The 6,251-nt window shown below is 39.1% G+C and overlaps 1 long non-coding RNA gene across 2 annotated transcripts in view; it reads left to right on the plus strand.

Annotated features, from left to right (window-relative positions):
• LOC102991172 (uncharacterized) overlaps nucleotides 1-6,251 on the plus strand; it is a 100,125-nt gene that overhangs the window by 16,087 nt on the left and 77,787 nt on the right. For both annotated transcript variants that reach the window (XR_003676746.1, XR_008615658.1), the window contains exon 2: nucleotides 1,463-1,508. This is a non-coding gene — a long non-coding RNA (uncharacterized lncRNA). The remainder of the gene's footprint in view (nucleotides 1-1,462; nucleotides 1,509-6,251) is intronic.

Raw genomic sequence — 6,251 nt, forward strand, 5'->3', positions numbered from 1 at the left:
ATTCCTGATCTGAGAGCCAATATAAAGCAACATCTCCCAAACCTCTGCTTCTCTCACCAAGGCCACACACATTCCGTCGCTTATGGCCTCATGGCAAGCTAATGTACAAATTCCTTATCTGAGAGCCAATATAAAGCAACATCTCCCAAACCTCTGCTCTCTCACCAAGGCCACACACATTCCGTCGCGTATGGCCTCATGGCAAGCTAATAGTGTCAGTACCAGATTCTCCTTCCCAGTGGTCTTGGGAGACTGCATAGCTGCTCTGTGAAAGGCACCACCGCTGAGAGTGAGAGAAGGGCACCTTGGGTGTCAGTCCTGCCCTGCGTGCCCAGAGGGAGGGGTGTGCGCCTCGTTCTCCTGTTGGGAATTTCCTGTGCTGCAGGTTTGCTGCTTGTTGTCAAAATGATGTCCTAGTGACTTGGCTTCTGCGTAGTTATATAATCCCAGCACACTTCTTTATGATCTGTAGACTTTTATGGGGTTGTGGCCAGGTCAGTTTTTAGATGTTTGGAAATGTCCTATTGAACAACATTGCAGTGGCAGTGAAGCTTGATGGGAGAATTGTATTCCTGTTACCTTAGTTTTGGCTTAAGGGTGATGAGAAGATGAAATTTTTGATGGGTCAGTTTTAGTTGTATATGTGCATGTGATTTATTTTTTAAAATTCTAACGTCTGTTATTCACCGCTTAGATATGTTGACTTTCTGATTATTCTTCTGATTCTTTATCAGTCCCTCTACTGATGTATTTTCCTCCAGAAAACTACATTTTCTTCCAGACTGTTTTTCTCTGATAGTGAAGAGTAAATTTTTCATTTGCAATATAAAGTTGATCTGAGAAAAAGATGTTTACCTTGGCTCTTTCCTTGGCTTCTGTGAAAGAAACTTAATAAAATAATATGGGCAATTCCCATTACTAATCCTAAACATGTACCACAGGGGTCTGTACAGTAACATAGCAAAAATAAGTTACTGTAATTTTACTTAGTCATTGCCTGTTTTAGACTAAGAAGCAGTGAGAGACATTTATAAATAATGATACCTCAGATTACTTTTGTATAGTGTTGAATCCCCAGTCTTTGCACTTGAGTTGAACAACTCTGTGGTTTCCTATCTTCTTCTTGAGACACTTAATCTCAGGTCCGTCCTCGTCACACAGAGTGGTAAGTTAGAGAACGATTAATATCACCGTTTAAAGAAGTGAGACTGAAATCTCAACCATCCTGAACATAGGAACTGAAGGGGCCTCTCAGCAGTTGAGAGAGTTATCACCAAGCCAGTCGGCTGAATTCTGTTCAGTTGTCTCTGTTGCAGAGCCCTCCAGGTCCTTCTTTTGAGCTCATTTTTATACACAATTCTGTTTGGAAACTGTACATAATACTAAATAGCTGTATTATCTGGATTTAACTGGCGCTGTATTTACATCAAGATCTAACTTTGTTTTCTTGATACCGTTTTAGGGGCTTTCCATTCATCAAAGCTCGTGATGTATGTAGTCAGTTGCAGGTATGTAGTAATTATATTTATGCTATGTAGGGGTTGAATTGGGAAAGGTGGATCGTCATTCTTTTTGCTTTTTAAACTGAGGGAGCCTTACAAGAAGCATTTCCCTCTCTGAAATAAATCCATGTAAAACTTGTCTGGTCGCTCTCCCGATGCAACTGTGTAGTTGTGTGGATTTGGCACACAACTGTCAGCCTTGTGGTTACGTCTGTAAACAAGGAAGCGTGGTCTCCAGTCCGCAAATCGGCTGTTACCCACTGAAACGAACTTGACTGCCATTTCTGACCCCTCACATGGAGCTGTCATACTCAAGAATGTTCATATGTTTTCAAGAAACGTTGTTTGTGGGCTATATGTACAAATTCCTGACCTGAAAACCAATATAAAGCAACATCTCCCAAACCTCTGCTCTCTCACCAAGGCCACACACATTCCGTCGCGTATGGCCTCATGGCAAGCTAATAGTGTCAGTACCAGATTCTCCTTCCCAGTGGTCTTGGGAGACTGCATAGCTGCTCTGTGTAAGGCACCACCGCTGAGAGTGAGAGAAGGGCACCTTGGGTGTCAGTCCTGCCCTGCGTGCCCAGAGGGAGGGGTGTGCGCCTCGTTCTCCTGTTGGGAATTTCCTGTGCTGCAGGTTTGCTGCTTGTTGTCAAAATGATGTCCTAGTGACTTGGCTTCTGCGTAGTTATATAATGCCAGCACACTTCTTTATGATCTGTAGACTTTTATGGGGTTGTGGCCAGGTCAGTTTTTAGATGTTTGGAAATGTCCTATTGAACAACATTGCAGTGGCAGTGAAGCTTGATGGGAGAATTGTATTCCTGTTACCTTAGTTTTGGCTTAAGGGTGATGAGAAGATGAAATTTTTGATGGGTCAGTTTTAGTTGTGTATGTGCATGTGATTTATTTTTTAAAATGCTAACGTCTGTTATTCGCAGCTTAGATATGTTGACTCTCTGATTATTCTTCTGATTCTTTATCAGTCCCTCTACTGATGTATTTTCCTCCAAAAAACTACATTTTCCTCCAGACTCTTTTTCTCTGATAGTGAAGAATAAATTTTTCATTTGCAATATAAAGTTGATCTGAGAAAAAGATGTTTACCTTGGCTCTTTCCTTGGCTTCTGTGAAAGAAACTTAATAAAATAATATGGGCAATTCCCATTACTAATCCTAACCATGCACAACAGGGGTCTGTACAGTAAACATAGCAAAAATAAGTTACTGTAATTTTACTTAGTCATTGACTGTTTTAGACTAAGGAGCAATGAGAGACATTTATAAATAATGATACCTCAGACTACTTTTTTTTTTTGTGGTACGCAGGCCTCTCACTACTGCGGCCTCTCCCGCTGCGGAGCACAGGCTCCAGACGCACAGGCCCAGTGGCCATGGCTCACAGGCCCAGCCGCTCCGCGGCACGTGGGATCCTCCCGGACCAGGGGACGAACCCGTGTCCCCTGCATCGACAGGCGGACTCTCAACCACTGCGCCACCAAGGAAGACCCTCAGATTCCTTTTGTTAACTGTCCTCTAATATTTGGATATTTGGTATCTGGTTTGTGTTATCTTTTACACAATCTTTTCTTCTTTGCACTTTAGTTTAACAACTCTGTGGATTCCTATCTTGTTCTTGTGACACTCAGGTCCATCCGAATTTCCTGTGACTGTGACAGTAGAGAGTCCTTCCTCCTCAGAAATCGAAGAGGTCGATGATTCCTCAGAAAGTGTTCAGGAAGAGCCAGAGAAAATCCGTTCGAAACAAGAAGCATTGCAGGTACAAAGTTATCACTTTAAAACTATAGAGAAGATTGTTTTTCAAGTGGAAGCCTGATTGCAACACTGCACAGCTTGTGTGAGGGTTCTGTTTTCTCCTCACATCTGCATTGTATCTCCTTGAATGGTTCCTTAAGCTTAGACCAAGGTGAATGGTGGACATTTGAACTCTAAGAAATAAAAATCAAAACACGTCATTAGTAATATAATTTCCTTTCCTTAGAACCTTAGGATATTAGATTCAGGGAGAACCTTAGTGATCATAAGATAAAGAAATTGAGTTCTGAATGAATATAGTCAGCTGATTCAGTGCTCTAGTTTTACAGATGAGAAAATTGACAGTTCTAGCTGAACTCTCTTTTTATCAGAGGAAAATATGGCCTCATTTTAAATAAAACTAAAGTTGAAAAAAGTTTTAATGTTGATAGTCTCCTTTCTTAAAATAAAATATATCAAGAAGCTACATTATATTACCTAATAAACCTGACATCTAATGTCATTCCATACTTTTGTTTGTATGAACAGAAAAGAAAAATTGATTTTCATAAGAAATTTTTGTACCTCAAAAATAATATATTTATTTTATTTCAACTGTAATGCAGAGCTGAACATTTCTAGTAAATAAGGGAACACCATTTGGGGGGACCTTGCCTTGTGCTACAAAGTCAATGTTTAATTCTTAAAAATTATTTATATGATTTTCTTTTCATATGAAACATGAAACTTGACAGGTTTCAGAACTAATTATCCCATTATTGTAGGACTATGAGAAGTACGCTTTGATTTTCAAAAGAGAAAGTTAGATTTTTATTATTTTAATTAAAATTAATGATAATATCAAGAAATTTCAAGAAAAGTAAAATTAATGATAATATCAAGAAATTTCAAGAAAAGAACTTCGAAAATTATGAAATGTTAGAGTAGGAGAAATCTATAGTTCATGTAGAGTTACTCCCTTTCGTTTTATAAATGAGTACCTACAATTTGTAGCACATAAGTGGTTTATTAGTACGTTGCAGAGTACGACAAGACCCTAGAGAATCTAAACTGCATTCCTTGTCATTTTATTTATTTTTAATTTTTTAAATTTTTTTTTTTTTTTTTCATTATTATAGGACTATGAGAAGTACGCTTTGATTTTCGAAAGAGAAAGTTAGATTTTTATTATTTTAATTAAAATTAATGATAATATCAAGAAATTTCAAGAAAAGAACTTCGAAAATTATGAAATGTTAGAGTAGGAGAAATCTATAGTTCATGTAGAGTTACTCCCTTTCGTTTTATAAATGAGTACCTACAATTTGTAGCACATAAGTGGTTTATTAGTACGTTGCAGAGTACGACAAGACCCTAGAGAATCTAAACTGCATTCCTTGTCATTTTATTTATTTTTAATTTTTTAAATTTTTTTTTTTTTTTTTTTACGCGGTCCTCTCACTGTTGTGGCCTCTCCCGATGCAGAGCACAGGCTCTGGACGCGCAGGCTCAGCAGCCATGGCTCACGGGCCCGGCTGCTCTGAAGCATGTGGGATCCTCCCGGACCGGGGCACGAACTTGTGTCCTCTGCATCGGCAGGCGGACTGTCAACCACTGCGCCACCAGGGAAGCCCTCCTTGTCATTTTAGATGTGTTGTATTCATTTCCTTCACGAGTAGACAGGAGATTGTTATTTCTAAAAGCAATGATAGACACTGGGGAAGACCAAGAAGTTTAAACACTGGGACCACAGAATAGCAGATTCAGAATGCACTGAGGACCCTTTCAGCTCTTCTCCATTTTGACAAGACACTACAAGGATGGTATCAAAGTGTTGAAGTATATAAGCCCACAACAGTCAAGAGATTTCAACATAGTCTTGAAAGATGGAAGACAAGTGGAAGAGTGTGAAATCGAAGCAGTAGAACAGAGGAAAAGTATCACCTAGAATATGCACAGGGACCACCTGCAACTGAGGAGGATTCTGACCCCACCTGCAGAAGTAGCCCCATGCTCAGATGCGCATGTAGGAGAGAGGGTGGAGTTAGTTAAAAGTGTGACTGAAATAGGGGAGCTCATTGAAGGGTTCCATTTGGAGGAGTGGACTCCCAGCCCAGCCCTCACGCTCGTGAAATGAGATGACTTCATTTTGAAAACAGTGAAACTGGAGAGAACTAGGGAAGCTAGTGAGAGTTTTTACACCCTAGAAAAGAGTGTTTGGGGGGGATCCTATTACGGTTACTCCCCGCTTCTTCCTGCATAAGACGCCAATCATTCGTTGACTTCAGGGAGCTTTCTGCTCTCATTCTTAAATAGAAAATAACTGTCATTTGCCTGATAGTTGAGTAAAGCTTAAACATGAGAGGGGGGAAAAAGTGAAAACATATCCTAATTTAGGATAAGAAATTTAGGGAAGAAAATAATTTAAGAAAAACCCCTAATTAGTATCTTGAGAGAGGTTTACAAAGAGGTAGCAACTATAAAATAAGAATAGGGTGTGAATTACAAAGAGAATGGTCAGAAAGCAATAGAGGTCTCTTGGAAATGAAAATATGGTTGCTGAAATAAATTCAGTAGGAATTAAAAAATTTTCCCAGTATTAAAAAAGAAAGACACAATGGAAAATGTAATAGAAATATGTTAGAGAGGCTGCATCTGGGAGATCCAACATGTTACTATTAGAAACTCCAGACCCAGACAAAAAATGGAGGGAAGCTGTCAAAGGCAAGAAAATTCCCCACAGCTGAAAGTAGACATCAGGCCTCAGATTGAAAATAGTTACTCAAGTTCTGATCAAGATGAACAAAAATAGACTCATACCTAGGCACCCTTCATTGTGAAGTTTTAAAATACTGAAAAAATAAAATAAAATAGAATAAACTACTGAAAGGATACATCCATTCCAGAGAGAAAAATACTGGTCATGTAAAAATAAAAAGTTAAAATCTGACTTTATCATAGTTGTCATCAGCACCATGAATCCTGGAAGGC

The sequence above is a fragment of the Physeter macrocephalus genome, chromosome 18, assembly GCF_002837175.3.
Source record: "Physeter macrocephalus isolate SW-GA chromosome 18, ASM283717v5, whole genome shotgun sequence".
NCBI classification, from domain to species: Eukaryota; Metazoa; Chordata; class Mammalia; order Artiodactyla; family Physeteridae; genus Physeter; species Physeter macrocephalus.